General features: G+C 41.3%; 1 long non-coding RNA gene across 3 annotated transcripts in view; it reads right to left on the reverse strand.

Moving 5' to 3' along the window:
• The window catches only part of LOC125463069 (uncharacterized), a 150,432-nt gene that overhangs the window by 66,478 nt on the left and 66,463 nt on the right, over positions 1–17,491 (reverse strand). The window contains exon 1 of one of the 3 annotated variants that reach the window (XR_007249751.2): positions 12,284–12,338. The exons of the other annotated variants lie outside the window; for them this stretch is intronic. This is a non-coding gene — a long non-coding RNA (uncharacterized LOC125463069). Of the gene's footprint in view, positions 1–12,283; positions 12,339–17,491 lie in introns of those variants that run through there. 3 annotated transcript variants of the gene reach the window in all.

Consider the following 17,491-nt stretch of genomic DNA (forward strand, 5'->3'; position numbering starts at 1 on the left):
GTTTTTAAAGATTTAATGCCTCATTATTTATTTGATCTAAGTCTATTTAGTTGACCACGTTTATTTTAATGTTCAGTGTTAAGTATCCAATTTAACATTTAATGAATTCTAAAAATTGAGTGTGGTTGGTGAGATAAGTAGGTAAAGAAGTGAAGTAATTGAAAAGGGAGTAGAGTGACAGGTGGATAAGGTAGTAAGGTGGTAGGTGATGGGGGAAAACAGAGAGGCAGAGAATTTATAGGATATTAGGTGTGTAGGGTGGCACGTAGGTAGGTAAGGTTTTGGGTAGATCAGGCAGAGTTGGGAGCTGCCACAGAGTTCCAGACAATGATTGTTGGGGTTGAGTCAGGTGAGGTTAAGTTACAGGTGCAGGAGGAGGAGGAGTTAGAAGGGATGATTTCTGGGGGAATACTGGAAGAAAGTCAGGGCTAGGACTGAGTCCAGGACAGGTGAGGGGTGTCAACAGAGGAATTGTGGTGGAGGTTGGGGTAGAATAGTGGTGAGCTGTGTTCGGATCAAGGGGGTGTCAGCTGATCATGCAGCACCAAGGTGAAGAGTTGTGGATGAGGTTGGGAAATGTGGAAGTCCTGTCTAGATGCTCACAGGCATTGGAAAATACAGTTGGGGATCAGTGGTGAGTTGGGGTAATGTCAGTTTAATAGTTATTCAGGTGTAAGGGTATATTTTAATTATCCTAACATTTTCTGGCTAACTATTAAGTTAACTGTCAGAACCCTTAAGTTGCAATTTCCAATTCTAACTCTGAGGGATTTTTTTTTGGCTAGCTAAGCCTGAGATGTATCAAACTTGGTAGACTGAGTCTAGCGGTATCTTACCAAGTTTGCCACATTAAGCGGCATTTCGGGCTGCATGGAAAGTACCATGTGACTTCTCCACCATATCTTTTCCACTACGAATCATTCCCAGAGCATCTCACCGCACACCAAAAATCAGGGATTGGCACTGCTGCCATATTTAAAGGGTATTATGCATCTGGATAAAGATGTCAGTCTGGAGCTGCTCTGGAAAGTTCTTGTCATTTGGCCTGCTGGCAGAGAGGGGGAATTTGAGGCCCATAGTGCAGGCATGGCACTGAAGCTGCTGCTGGCATGATGGCAGGACTTCCTTTTCCCCTAGGTTTAGCAGTAGGGGCTGTAACCCCAGATCAGTACATTTCATAGGATACTGATCTTAATCCTCAATAAAATGAGAGCCGAGCTAAATCCTCTGTACTCCCAAATTTTGCTCTGAATAGCACATGTGCAAACTTTGTTTTAAGATATTGTTATGCTTCTAATATTTGCTTAGAAATGTAAAATATATGCAATCATTCAGCAGTTTGCTTAGTTGGGCTTGTTTGACATCTGCTCTGGGAACAAGGTTGTAAAAGTAAGGTGTCCTATGAGATGGATGCTGCTGTCTGTATGTTTATATCTGCAGCTGTTGGTTCTTTCATTTTGGCACCCCACTGTCTCTCGATTGAACAATGAAGACCGTAACCTCTGTACAGCACAAGTCCGTTTCCCATCCTTGCACCTTTTTCTCACCAATATCCACTGCACCAAACATCAGCAATGAGGGATAATGTGACTGTGGTTATTCACTCCCCCTCTTATTAATGTTATAGAACAAAGTTTGTGTTTTGTTGATCCAAATGTAAATTTTGCAGATATTGTATTATGGTCTATTTATTATCATATTTTGTCAGTTCCAAACTTGCTGTAACTTACAAGGATGTGTACCATAAGGACCAGTGCCGGGTCTACTGCTTTTTGTCATTTGTATGAATGATTTGGTTATGAATAGTTAGTAATTTTGCACTATTTGGAGGTGTAGTGGACAGTGAAGAAGGTTACCTCGGCGTACAATGAGATCTTGATTAGATGGGCCAACATGCCGAAGAGGGACTGATGGAGTTTAATTTAGATAAATGTGAGGTGCTGCATTTTGGAAAGGCAAATCAGGGCAAGACTTATACACTTAATGGTAAGGTCCGAGGGGCTGTTGCTGAACAGAGAGACCTTGGAGTGCAGATTCATAGTTCCTTCAAAAAGGAGTCTTACATTGATAAGGTAGTGAAGATGTTTGGTATAGTTGCCTTTAATAAGCAATGTATTGAGTAAAGGAGTTGAGAGGTCATGTTGTGGCTGTAGAGGATATTAGTTAAGCCAGTTTTGAAATACTGTGTACAATTCTGGTCTCCTTGCTGTTGAAAGGATGTTGTGAAACTTAAAATGGTTCATAAAAGATGTACAAGAATGTTGCCAGGATTGGGTGGTTTGATCTACAGGGAGAATCTGAATAGACTGGGGCTTTTTTTCCCCCCTCCTGAACAATAGGAGGCTGGAGGTTTATAAAATCATGAGGGGCATAGATAACGCAAATAGACAAGGTATTTTCCCATAGGTGGGGGAATCCAAAACTAGAGGGCATAGGCTTAAGATGAGAGGGAAATATTTAAAAAAGGACCTTAGGGGCAACTTTGTTTTAAAAACACAGAGGGTGATGCCTATTTGGAATGAGGAAGTGTGGAGGCTGATAATAATTACAACATTTAAAAGGCATCTGGATAGATACATGATGGGAAGGTTTTACAGGGATATGGGCCATATACTGGTAAACGGGACTAGATTTATTTAAGATATCTGGTCAGCATGGATGAGTTGGACTGAAGGATCTGTTTCCATGCCGTATATCTCAATGATTCTGAAGGTAAAGCTTTTGTAATAAAAGCTTGTTGGCCCAGAGTTTGCAGAAAACGGTAAAGGAAAAGCATTTATCACTAATTTTAATGTAAGTCTTATAGGGGGAAACGAGCAATCTCTCTAGCAAGACTTCCACCTCCATCGCTGTGCAGTGAGTATCACAACTACTGCAGTATTCGTCACTGGAGAGCTCTCCATGTGGAACTGGACTCATGACATACACACAAAGGCAAAATACTCAAAATGCATTTCAAAAAAAAAGAGTCAATAAAAGTAATTTAGGAAGTCAACAACTCAATTATGTAACATTATCTTACAAATGCAAATTTTTTTTTCTCTGTCTGTTACATTGCTCACCTGTTTTATTAATCATATTGCTGCTAATACCACAGTTATACCTGATTGAAGACAGTGGAACAGTTAGTCAGATTTTGTGACTGTGGGTGGGGAAGTTGAAAGTCTCCCCAGGTTCATGAGTGGGTGGAGTAGGCGCCACAGCACAGCCTGTTTCATTACACTGAGTGACAGGCTACAGTTTCAGGATTTCTGCACTGATCTGTGCACGCCCAAGAACCTGAGGTTCACCATCTCCTTTTACCACCACTTTTCTCCCTCACCCACCACCAGCCAAAACTGAAGGCTTCTTTCAAGAGGAAATTTAAATCAGCCTCTTGTTTGTTCATGCAAATTAAAGTTCCAATTGCACTGTTTGAAATAGAGCACAGGTTTATCTCATCTCCTGAAATTACATCTCAGGATTCCTAATCTTGAGATATTCATTTCAAGTTCTTCACGCTGTTATTTTGGCAGAGGCATTGGCCATTTATTTAAATATATTCATGTCAACATGGTGGAAAAATTCAAATGAACTTGTGAGGCATTAGTCTTCTATTGCTAAGCTGTGTGACTTCACAACCCCAAGTACTCATTCACCTCTCTCAACAAAGCTACCTCTAAAAGAAAACATTAATTGATTATTCAGCTCATTGGCATTTTTATTGCTAGACAAGCAAAGGCTTTTATGTTGCCAATATCACGCTGTGTACGGTGAAGAAGTTCAAAATGCTCCAAGTGTTTTGACACCTTTCTGATAAGCATAAGAAAATGAAGACTTATGTTCCACAAACTTCAATATTTCCTACACCTTGGGGTAATTTTCAAATTGGTTTTGACCACAGGAATCCTTTCTGGAGTACAACAAATAGCAGAAAATTCTGGTCACGAAGTCTGTCACTTTGATACACCTCCAATGATTACCTCATTTGTTGTTTTATTACAAGCCCAACGATTCCAATCTGAATCCAACAGCTGAATTCTGTGGAAAGGCTTTTGTATTCCAGCTGCCAAGAGTGCACTAAAATTCAAGCATTCTACTTCAATTTGGCAAAGCTTTCAGATGACAGTTTGGCTGCAAAGTAGCAAGTAACTGGGGGCAGAAATTTTGACACGTGCCCTCAGCAGGCAAGCATCTCCCAAAAGACAGCAAAAATCAGAACGCTAAACCTTTTATTCAGAAACTATGCCGTTGATGGCAGATTGTTGCAGCTATTGTTGTGGAAAAGCAGCATGACGCTTTGCTTATTTATATTTCATACACTATGTGAAAGATAAGATATCAGGAAAATCAGAGGCACTCTTGACACGTTAAAAGCCTTTTAAAGAATGCTTCACAAACATCGCCTACTGTTCTTATGAAGGCCCCTTTCTGAGAGATCTTCAAATCTTTTTCTTTAGCAGCAGTCGCCATGGGAACCCATCCTCCGTGTTCGAGGAATAATGTGCACAGTTACTTTTGTGCAACAAAGTTGTTTGTATTTTAAATAAGAACACCTCTAAACATTTCCATAAAAGTTTTACTCTTGTACCTGAATTCAAACTTATGACAAGAAGCAATTTTAGGTACAAGGTATTATTTTCTACAGTATTAATCCTACATTGGCTTTTCTTTAAAGATTTACGACCAACTTAAAATCAGATGTCAATAAAAAATCTCAGCATCTTCGTTAAGGTGGAAGCTATCAAGCTGAGGAAAGATACAAAAGAATTTTGAATAAAGCTAAGTAAAAGTACAAAAATCGGATTCTATGTTTTATTCTTTAATCAGGTCACAACAGGATGCTGAAGACAAGAAAGCAACGGAGGCAGGATTAACAACACATCCATCTTCATCTTGCCATCACAACAGCAGTGAATCCCAAGATATTTGAAATGCCATCGAGGGCCATAACTAACACAAGTTGTCCCAACAAACAAAAGCTCAAATCCTAAACTTAACGCTCACTTCTGTTTTTAGCATTCAGGATCCATCAGTGCAAACTTGACCTGTACTTAGCCTTTTTTTTGCACTGATTTAATAGGGTTACTCTGAGACGGAGTAAAACTGGTTTGGGAAGTGCAGCCTTGCAAATCAGTAGGTGCATCAAAACACCCGCATTTTGTGACTTTACTCAACCAACTTTGCCACACTCTCTGACTCTGCTCGCCAAACTAACCCAAAACTCGGGACATCGCTGATTTTTCTCACCACACCTCCACATCCCTTCCAAACCTGCACCAACACTCCTGTCACCAGCACTGGCTCCTTAGAGCAATGTTAGAGCAGAGCTAGCGATACTGGGACTAAGACAAGATGGGATGGTTGAAGCCGAGATGGGGGAAATGTGTCAGGAAGATGTGGCTAGATTTGAGTAGAACTGGGGGGTGAGAATGGGCGGTGAATACAGCAACAGTGCCTCAGTTTTGGGTGGCAGGAGGGTGGAGAATGGATGGTGTGAAACTAGAAGTTAAATATAATAATGGAATAGAATTAAAAACATGCCTAGAAGTCTATGGGCAGGAAGGTGAGATGAAAGTGAGTGGCTAGCTTATTCAACAAGCATGACATGGTGGGCTGAATGGTCCGTTTTTGTGCTGTAACTTTTCTACATTAAAAACACTCATCTGTTATTGCTTTGAATTAAAGTTAACTTCAAGGGGCATGTCTTCAGCTTCTGATCTCAAAGGGTATTTTCCCCCCTGGAACTATGCACTGCCTCTAGATTTCCTGAACATAATTCACCAAAAGGATACATGCTGTAGGTTCCCATTATAGGTTCAAAAAGAAAGGGAACAATACATCTTTAGATCCAAATCAGCAGCGTTAGCTGTAGTTTCACCAAATTATTAAAAGATCTGGGCCATTTTGTTTCAGATCTCCAAGTCAGTGCTAGTGGAACATTTGCTTGACTGGGAAAATATATTCAAAACAAAACATGTTTTAGCAAAATTAATCCCTTTGAGATTAAAGGATAAGTAACAACATTAATATTTAATTGCCCTGAGTGATGGAAAGGAGTTTTTTTTAGGCACATTCAGGGAAGTCTGCTCTGGCATCCCCTTAATTTGGTAATTGAGATCTATTAAGAACCTAAACTTAATGTCAGGCATCATTACAAAATTTGTAGATGGCATAAAGCAAGAAATGCAGTAAAATCAGGAGGATACTATCAGATATCAGTAGAACATAGACAGCTATTAGACAAGTCAAATTTAATGCGGAAAGAGTGAAGTACCTTATTTCACAGGAACTATGAGAAAACACAATTTTAACTGTGTTTCCACAGCTCTGTTTTAGTTTCAGATCCCCAGGATCTGCAGTTCTTTATTTTATGACAACTTAAATTAAATAGTAGAAATGCTACAAAATAGTTTTAGGAGCAGAAAAACCTGGTGGGAAACATTGATACAAAAGTATTTGAAGGTGACAGGACAAGCTGAGAAAACTGTAAAAAGGGCACACAAACATCTTTAGCTTCATAAATAGATGCAGGGAGGAATTTTAACACAGTCATTGGTAGATGCGTCCAAGAAGATTAATTTCCGAGGGTGGCATCAGCATGCTATTTTAATATCACTGTGCAAATTTCAGATTTTTATGGGGATGGATTTACATGCAAGTCAGAAACAACTAATTAAATATTCCAATAACTGCTGTTTTGATTAATAAATCCAGCTTTAACACTCTGCATTTACTTCCCGAGTTATCAGCAATTTGCCAGGGCCATCTACGCGGTTGCACAGAGTACTTCTTCACTTAAACAGATCACTTAGGAAGCCTTTGATAACTACATCTGTGGGTTTCCAGCAATGGCCACGTGAAAGGCTTCTGCTTATAGCACTCCCTCAGACAGAATGCTTTCAATGCCCACCCAGTGACTGGCAAGTTGCAGGAGGGCAGTTCCTCCTCAGTGTCAGCAAAATGAAAGAGATGGTCATTGACTTCAGGAAGCAGAGATGAGGGCAAGCCCCTATCTACATCAATCATGCCAAATTGGGGATGGCCGAGAGTGTGTCAAGCTCCTAAGAACGACAAACACCAAAAATCTGTCCTGGTCCATCCACATTGATGCAACGGTCAAGAGAGCACAACAATGCCTTTACTTCCTCAGGACGTTAAGGAAATTCAGCATGTCCATAAAGACTCTTACCAATTTTTATAGATACACCATAGAAAGCATTCTAACCAGAAGCATCATGGCTTGACATGGTAACTGCTCTGCCCAGCACTGGAGAGAGTGGTGAACCAGGCCAGCACATCACAGCAAGCTAACCTTTCATCTACTGACTCCATCTATACTTCTCACTGCCTCAGAAAGGCAGCCAATATAATCCAAGACTTCTTCCACCCTAGCTGTAATCTATTCTAAACTCTTCTGTCAGGCAAACAATGTAAAAATTTAAATACATATGCCAACAGATTCAAGAACAGCTGTTATTAGACTTGTGAATGGATCTCTCAGATTTCAAATTCAATGTTGACCTCACTCTTTGTTCATCTTCTCTAGAGCCATAACATTGTCTTCCTCACTTTTGCTCGATTACCCTTAAGCACTCTGTATGGTATGATCTGCCTGCACTGAATGGAGAACCTTTCACTGTTACCGCGGTACGTGTGATAATAAAACAATCAAGTCAAAATTCATCATCAGCTACAGTTCCCCATTTCTAATGTTAACTGTGGCAATGGGATCAGTTTATGCAGCTCCATCTTACATCATGGATGAGGAACAAGAGGAGAAGCAATACCCACTGAGAGAAAGGCACAACGTGCCTTCTCCTTAAACACATGCTCTCCACAGGCCTGAAGTTCGGGCACAGATAGCCAACCCCAAGAAGCCAACGCCCCCCAAAAAGGAAATATTTGAAGGGCTTTGGGCAAAGAGGAGGGAAGTAGGACTAACTGAATAATTATTTCAAAGAACACAGGCACAAAATGGACTGATTAGCCTTTTTCTATTGTGTGTATTCTATTATGCTATGAGAACATCCTCACTCCAAATGAATTAAATAAAATGAAAAAGACTACAGACACAAGACCTGCCTCCCCAATACATTCTTTCAGAAAACAACTCAGGAGTGAATGCTTTGCAAACTAACAGGAGCATGTCGAAAATATAAGCTACTACCAGACATATTAGTTTCAATATCTAAGGGTTATGAAATAACTTCCAATAATGGTTGATTCTTGTGGCTGTACTTGGTATGGGGGAACATTTGGGGCATTTTTGCTGCTTCAGAGTATCTTTTACAAATATTCAATGGTTGTTGAATAGATGGATGAACCGCAGAGATTTGTTGACAACAAATCTACAGTAGCCCTCAAACAAAAGAAACCAGTGATTCCTGATGAATAGGTACTGATTTTTCCTTATAAGTATTTTTAAAAATGACCCTCTTCAGGAGGTGTGATCAGACATGTCTGGAGAAGACAGGACTTGAGCCCAGATGTCCTATTGTAGAGGTCTGAACATTCCACTAAGCTGCAAGAACTCAAATTATTTCATTATATAATTAAACCACAAGTTGTTTGATCAAACAGTAGTGGCTTTGCATGAGGGAAGTTTTCTTGAAAACATCTGTATTGCCTGCATTTTCTGTGGAGTGTCATACCTTGATCCAGAATACAATTTCCAGTTATATTGTTGCTTTGGTGAGCTGGGATCCTCCGCATGAGCATCATAAACCATAACCATTTTCAAAACAAAATTAATGTCTAACAATTTATTTCTTAAATGATCTGTAAACTGTTAGAATTGCATGGCATGGTTTACTTTGCCTGCATATGAAAGGATCTTCACCTAAATCTAGTAGGACAATGAAATTAAGGTCCATCGCAGACTCAACCAAGCCCAACATGAGCAGTTTCCAACTCACGTTCTTGCTGAGAAATGGCCATTCTACATCTGCTTTCAGGTCAAGGAGGTGTGGATGAGAGGGAGGAGGGCTGAGGCTGGGGTTGTGGAAATTTTGAAACTGGTAAAGCCCAAATTTAGACCATTGGGTTATAGGCTCCCAAGGCAAAAAAAAGAGGTGTTGCTCTTCCAGTTTCCGGGTGCACCATTGTGACACTGAAGGAGGCCCAGGATAGATATATCGTCCAGAGAGTTCTGGGGGGAGGGGGAGGGGGAGTGGAGTTGAAACGGTTCACAACTGGAAGATGTTGTTGTTTGTGACGAACAGTGCGCAGGTGCTCTACAAAGCAGTCTCTGACCCTCTGCTTGGACTCACCGGCGTGGAGGAGACCACATTAGGACCAACGGATGCAATAGACAACATTGGCGGATGTGCAGGTGAACCTCTGTCTGATGTGAAAGTTTTGTCTGGTGCCTTGAATGGAGGTGAGGCAGGAGATGTCGGGACAGGTGTAGCACTTCCTACGGTTGCAGGGGAAGGTGCTGGGGGTGGTGGGGCGAGTGGGGAGTGTGGAGTGGATGAAGGACATGGTAAGAGAGGGTCTGTACGAAAGGTAGTGAGGGTAGGGAGGGACATATATCACTTGTGGGGTCAGACTGTAGGTGGTGGAAATGGTAGAGAATGATATGCTGGATGTGAAGGTTATGGGGGGAGGTGATACTTGACGAAAAGGGGATTCTGTCTTTGTTTTTGTTGCCAGAGCAGGTGGGGGGTGGGGGGGATGTGAGGGCAGAGATGTGGGAAACGCAAGAGATGCAGTTGAGAGCATTTACAACCACCGGTGGGGAAGTTGCGATCCTTTAAGTAAGAGGACATCTGGGATATTCAGGAATGGAACACCCCATCTTGGCAGCAGACGCAGTGGAAGCAGAGGAATTGGGAGTAGGGGATGGCATTCATGCCAGAAGGTGGGTGAGAAGAGGTGTAGTTATGACCCCACCCCTGACCACCAAATTATCTCTCAAACCCTTCACAACCTCATCACCTCATGAGACCTTTCACCCCAAACTCGTTAACCTGGACCATCTCTGATACCTCTCTCTCCTTCCTGGACTTCTCTGTCTCTATCTCTATCTCTGGTGGTCACCTTGAAACCAATATTTATTACAAACCCACTAACTCTCACAGCCACCTAGGCTACACCCTCTCTCACCCGCCTTCCTGCAAGAATGCAACTCCCTACTCCCAATTCCTCCACTGTGTCTGCTCCCAAGATGAGGCGTTCCACTCCCGAACATCTCAGATATCTACCTATTTAAAGGACCACAACTTCCCAATTTCAGTGATCAAAAATGCTCTCAACCACATTGCTTGCATTTCCTGCACCTCTGCCCTCACATTCCCTCCCCACAACAAAAACAAAGATAGAATTTCCCTTGTCCTCACGTATCACCCCACTAACGTCCAGATTCTTGCCACTTCCACCACCTGCAATCTGACCCCACAACCAAAGAGGTATTTCCCTCCCCACCACTATCTGCCTTTCGTAGGGACTGCTCTCTCAATAGCTCCCTTGTCCGCTCCACACTCCCCACTAGCCCCATCAACCCCCGCTGCACATTTTCTTGCAACCGTAGGAGGTGCTACACCTGCCCCTACACCTCCCCCTTCACCACCATCAACGGGCCCAAAAAAAACCTCACACATCAAACAGAAGTTCACCTGCTCATCTGCTAATGTAGTCCACTGTATCCGCTGCTCCCAATGTGGCCTCCTCTACATCGTGGAGACCAAGCAGAGGCACGGAGACCGCTTTGTAGACTACCTGTGTTCTGTTCATGACAAACAACAACGCCTTCCAGTCATGAACCACTTCAACACCACCTCCAATCCCTGGACGATATGTCCATCCTGGGCCTCCTCCAGTGTCACAATGATGCCACCTGGAAACTGGAGGAGCAGCAACTCATATTCCACCTTGGAAGCCTACAACCCAATGGTCTCAATGTGGATTTTACTTGTTTCAAAATCTCCCCACCCCAGTCTCATGCCATGACCAACCCTCCCTCTCATCCCTGCCTCCTTGACCTAACACAACCTGTCCAACTTCTCTCCCACCTATCCATTCCTCCCACCTCAATGACCAATCCCACTACTGCCTACCTGCACTCACCTGTCACCATCCCATCTACCTTCTTCCAGCCCCACTCCTCCTCTCTCTATTTATTTCAGAGCTCCCTTCCCATCCCCCATTTCTGAAGAAGGGTTCCGACCCAAAATGTCAACTTTTCTGCTCCTCTGATGCTGCCCGGACTGCTGTGTTCCTCAAGCTCCACACAATGTTGTCTCTGACTCCAGCATCAGCAGTTCTTACTACCTCCGAGATGATCACAGTACTGCTGTTTTACCTTGCCTTTTAGGACAGATACAAAACCAGGCAGTTTGCCATGGGTTTTCAGCAGTGCTGAGCCAAAGGTGGACATGTTGGTGTATGACACCACGTAACATCAATGTCACACCTTGGAATGTGCCAGCAAGTCACGTGGCAAACACACTGAATGTGCTTCAACCTATGGCCATGTCTCAATATCTACAGGGATTAGTTCTCAGTGAAGTGAAAAAATGACTGCTATCAGTAAAGACCTCCCACCACAGTCATTCAATGGCAGTGCATGATCTTAGTCCATGGGTTTGGATGCAGTCAAGATATGGGGTTCTATTATGATGATACTAGCCGAACCCTTGAGTACTTTTCTACTGATTCTCTTTGGCAGTTATTAAATAGAATTGCTTTTTTGGCAGGCTGTGTAGCGTGAACACACTAGTTCAGCAATCCCACATGACATGTGAAACAACTTTAATCATTAAGATAGCTTTTAAAATGAGTGTAGCTGGAAAGGGCTTGGGTCACCGCGCATCAGAATTTGACACGTAAAAATGTCACTTGCTGAGATCCCAGCAACTTGCTAACAAGTTGTCAAACTGAAAATTCAGAGCATGTCTTGGAAATAAAGGCAGAACATTAGTACAGGTCCTGTACTAGTGTCACAAAAAAAAACAAACAATATGTAGCCGAGAAGGAAAGCCGCAAGTCACTGGGACAGATCTCCTTCACGAAAGGATTGAACTGAATAGTTTGGCATGAGGTCTTCCTCCACTGACACAAAAAAGGGTAGGAAGATTCATGCTCTGTGAATTATCAGATCCCTGTCATAGCCACAGTACATTTTCCTCACTGTCCTTGGGATAGGAAGGGGAAAATTGAGCAGGATTCTACTTTCCGATCACTACAGCAATCCTGCTGGGATGGCATGCACATGTATAGCAGAAAAGAAAAGAAGAGCAAAATATTATAGATGGTGGAAATCTAAAGTAAAAACAGAAAATGCTGAAAGTACCCAACGTACCTGGACAAAAAAAGCAGTCACCATTTCAGTTCTGTGAGCTTCCATCAGACCTGAGTAAAGGCAGAAACCTAATAGGTTTTGAACAAGTGAATTGCAGGGAGGGGAAAAGAAATCTGTAATAGTAGGAGTGTTTAAATGACAAAAGGTTTCATGGTGCAAGGCCAACAGAAGTGATAATGAGATAACTGAAGAAACAGAAGGTCTCTCTTTGGGAGATCTGATTGGCAGAATCTGCACAGCTGTTATTTAAGGAGAAAGAAAATGAAGTCCATAAAAAAAAATTAAAAGAAACAGCAAATGGAGCCAGAGATTCCAGACTAAAATTGTAAAACTCAATATTGCTTCTAAAGTGCTGTAAAGTGGCCAATAGAAAGATGAGGCACTGTTCCTTGACTAAGCTTCACTGGAACACTACTAGGACCTGAAAAGTTGGAGCACGAACAAGGTGGAAAAACGAAAATAAGAGCCGACTGGAATTTTGAATCATTCTTGCAGACTAACTGTTTTGTGGAATAGTCTCAGTCATCCAGTCTGCTTAGTCCCAGGAAACTGTAAAGTCCCATAGGGCTTTGAAACCAGAAAATTGGCTGCCGATAGTGTGAAACTAGGGTTTAATGAATCTATAAATGAGCCTTGAGGTAAGTTGTGATGTAACTGTGACCTCAGTAGTCATGTGCTAATACTCTGCTACGAGGTTGGAATCTGTACAGCAAGGAGCATGTTGATCTGTAGCCTTAACATCCCATGGAGTCTGTTAATAAACACTGTTTATTCTGGACATTCGGCCCGAGCTTGTGTGAAGAGTCAAAGAATCTAAAAATGAACAGATCCAAATTATTACAAAGTGAAAATATACCAAAGCCATAGAACTGCGTATAACTCACGTGCAGAGATATATTTATTCATAGCCAACAGACATTTCTTCATGGTTTCTATTAGTTTGTATGTGTTTAGATTGTACTGCAAATGGTTGCCATTGAATTCATTTAATTACCAAAGTTGAACACGATTTAAAACTTATAGTTACTTTCAAATCCTCCGTGATTGTACAAAGAGGAATTAGGCTTTCTTGTGAAAAATCCTCATCGATAAGGTAACTGGTGGAAATTTCTTTATTGAGACTAATTGTTAAGGTAGATGTAAAAAGGGGACAGACCCCCCACTTGGGGACAGCTTGGTTGCTCCCATGCAATAAATTCTTCTCAACTTATTACATGCACAGGTGAAACAGCAACTTTCACAAGCAGGAAGTTATGATGCCTGTTGAGATTTTGTTGGCTCCAATGTCCGGGTGCCATTTTTAAAAGGCAGTCCGACAGCACTGCACTCTCTATAACCCAGCACCATCATATGACCTCTTGATCACCCCAACTCATCCATTGCAATGCAAGAGACCAGTCAAATCACAGTGCCATCCTTTAGGTATATCTCTCTAACTGTTCTTCAGGACGTTGTCTAAGAGAGAAGGGAAGTTTTATTTCCCATGGAAGGCAACAAGAGACCACATGATGAAGGCAAGATAAAAAGTGTGAAGCTGGATGAACACAGCAGGCCAAGCAGCATCTCAGGAGCTCCTGAGGTGCTGCTTGGCCTGCTGTGTCCATCCAGCTTCACACTTTGTTATCTTGGATTCTCCAGCATCTGCAGTTCCCATTAGCTCTGATCACATGAAGAAGGCAACCTGGTCAGACATGATCACATTAGATATTTCTTGTGCAATTAGTCGGTAGCACAGTGGTACTACTCTCACACGTCCACCTGCATTCACGCATAAAACATAAAAAAAGAGCTATTGCAGTCAGCAGTTCTCACATGACCAGCTTTCTGACATTTCATAACAACTAGATGTACATGTTTGATAGGTTTTCACCAAAGGTGTACATGGGACAAGGACACAACCACAAAGATAACTTTGAGTTCAGCTCTGTTTTCAGATTAGCCCTTCTTGCCTGACCCAAGTAGATATGCTGCCCATCACGCAGTGTGGTTGCCTGGCTTGGACATGCTTGACGCATAACACTAAGTGTTGAATAACAATAATATTATTATTATTAATAAGCCAGACCATACATTACTAAAACTTCTTGTGAGCTTAGTAGGAGAGGTATCAGCCCTTACAATATAAGAGTTTGAGCAAAGAAATGCCTTAGTTGTGGAGGAGTCAAGTAACTGAATAAAATTTTTACAAATAACTGGAGCTTGGAAGAATAAGTATACCTAGCCAAGTACAACCTTATCTGTATGGTTGGGTTTGTGAACACACAATGATTCCTGTTTTTGGCTAACAGGATTGTGCTAATGAATATAATTTCAGTGGGCTAGGGTGTTAATGAGCATTGATGACTTTTGTTAAAGAGTGAAAATTGATTCCTGACCACGAAGGGTTGAAAAGCTGACCTTCCTGAAAGGTTCTGAAAACTTCAAAAACAAAAATTTAACCCACTCTCAGCAAACTGATTTTTTGTCTCCCATCCGATTAAACTCCCCTATGTCTTTCCAGAAATTCTGGGCAGGGTTGAATATTAGGTGCCTAGTTTTTCCTTGTGTGATACATTCTAAATGGAACAATGGTTTTGAATGGTTTATTCTTCATCAGAAACAAGATTGCATTGAATAGTCTGGTAGATCATTTTAGTTCACAAATGAAATATATTGCTATTGAGTTTAGATTAGGATTTCTCAGCTTGTTGGCTATTATTGAACAATGCTGTTGGCAAGTTACTATTTATTGAAGTGATATTCAAAGACTCTGTAATAAAACGCCTAGCATTTAAATGGGAAATAGGTTACAGATTCCATACTTGGCCAACAGCAGGCCTTCTTGTCATGCAGCCAAATTGTCTGTATTCTATTTGTTGCCTTCCTTTAGGCAAGAGACACTGCTGAATGAAGAACTAATTTAAAAGTATTGAACTTGTAACTGATGCATTCAGGTAGTGATCACTGCTGAGCCACACACAAATAACCATGGAATTATGACATGAATGTTCTGGCTAATATTCATCATCTACCTTGGGGCAGGTCATAGTACATTCTGTAATGTTGGTTTGTAGCTTCAGATAAAGTATGACATAATATTTTAAACCACCTTTGCTTTACAGCATGACATCATTTGTGTTTTCTCTTTATTCTCTGGTATCAACAGGCATAACAATAAAGTTGAAGCTACCTTGTACTGATAAGAAATACAAATTGTCTCACTAAAAGAGATGGTGTTGCAGGTTATCATAGCTGAAATGCTGCAGATGGGAACGCATTTTTCAAACAATTACACCCTCAATATGTAGAAAATCAGAAGTTACTGCATTTCCTCCTTCTCCAAGCCTACAGTTATGTTAAATGAACAGTCACTGTATTTTCCTTCTGGCAGCAGATCTCACCTCCACCCCTGCAAGACCAACATTCTGTACAAACACATTTGCACAAGCATATAGAGCTCAGTTTTCTCAGTAGCACATCTGAGGCGCCTGGGATTGGGAGGAGGGAGAAGATATTAGGCCAGCAGCAGCATCCTCCTACCAATGTTCTGACTTTTTTTTCCCTCAGCCACCAATCCCTAACCTGTGCAGTAGATCACAGTCAAATCCAGAAGTAATGATCATGAATATCAAAGGGTGACCCCCAACAATGTTAACGTGGATAACACTTTCATGGTTACATCAGAGGTGTCTTACTTTTTGAGTTGGAGCTCCACCATGTTTTTACAAATAAAATTTAGAAGCTTTCTTTTCGTTGAAGGTTATCATGCCTCAGTACTTATCGCCTGACAGGCTTTCTCTCATTTCATTATTTTCAAAGAACAATTACATTTCAGCCATCAGCATGAAACACCACTATTGTAGAAAACTACTCTAGATTAATTAGAACCTGCGAACAGAACAAAAAAGTAAGTATTCAGAATTCAATTAACTAAGTTATGCTAATTCAGTTTCTGATTCTATCAGGAAGCATTAGTTTAAACACTTATCAATTAGAGATTTATAATGCAGTGATATAGTTGTCATAAATGTCTACAAAGTGAAATGTTAATGCACCTAAGATATCAAACATCTTGAAGTATTTGTGAATAAAAATGATATAATGACTCATACTTCCTATTGTGTATTATTTAGATGCCATTTCACTGGGAATTGTATTCATTGAGTAATATCTATTTGTAAAGAATATTATTAAAATTTCACTTCAATTTGTAGGGAGAGCAACATTATATAAATAGTGAAAGATTAAAACAAGTGACCAAACATTTGAGAATGAGAAAATTTAATATTGCAAAGTGTTATATGATCTGCAGTTTAACTGAGCTCAAAAGGTTACTTTCCATTTTTTAATGGAAAACATTATTGTCCCAATAATGCACAATCCCAGTTTGCTGGTCTGGCCAGCATGAATAGGGACTCAAATCATTTGTGAGGAATGTACTTCATTTTTTCATTTCTCTTCATATATGATGCTCTTCTGAATCTTTCTTTCTCAGGTGTTTCCATTACTTTGCACTTGCATGGTACAAGAAGAGTTCTCACATCCAGCTGTGTTGATGCTCAGCTTGGTCACCGCATCTCTTCAGTGTCAGAACATGCACGACCTAAACCATACATTCCATACACACCATCAGCTGTCATACAGGGATCAATGCGACAGCATCTTGTATTACTCAAACAAATACTTTTGAAACTAACAGAAACCTGACAAAATTTATCATTGTCAATTTACGATAGCTATCCGCTTTTTCTGCTCTGTTTTACATCCAGCGTTGTATTTGAAAATTTATATACAGCCTTAATTGGAACCATAGAATCCCTACAGTATGGAGACAGGCCCTTCAGCCCAACAGGTCCACACTGACCCACAGAGATCCCACGCAGACCCATCCCCCTACAATCCACCTAATCTACACATCCCTGAACACTAAATAATTTAGCATGGCCAATCCACCTAGCCTGCACCACTGTCCAAGATGGAGAAAACCACGCAGACAGGGGGAGAATGTGCAACCACCACACAGACAGTCACCCAAGGTTGGAATCAAACCTGGGTCCCTGGCACTGAGAGGATTCCACTAAGTATTCCCAGGCAGTCTGCCTATTAAGTGGGGCTAGGAGCCTCCCTGTTCAATCCATCCTGTTTCAAAGGGTCACTAAGGTTACTCCTATTTCCAGGCCTCCTAGCTGTGTTCACCATTTTCAGTACTGGGTCAAATAGCTGCTGGTT

This window comes from Stegostoma tigrinum, chromosome 25 (assembly GCF_030684315.1).
Source record: "Stegostoma tigrinum isolate sSteTig4 chromosome 25, sSteTig4.hap1, whole genome shotgun sequence".
In the NCBI taxonomy this organism is placed as follows: Eukaryota; Metazoa; Chordata; class Chondrichthyes; order Orectolobiformes; family Stegostomatidae; genus Stegostoma; species Stegostoma tigrinum.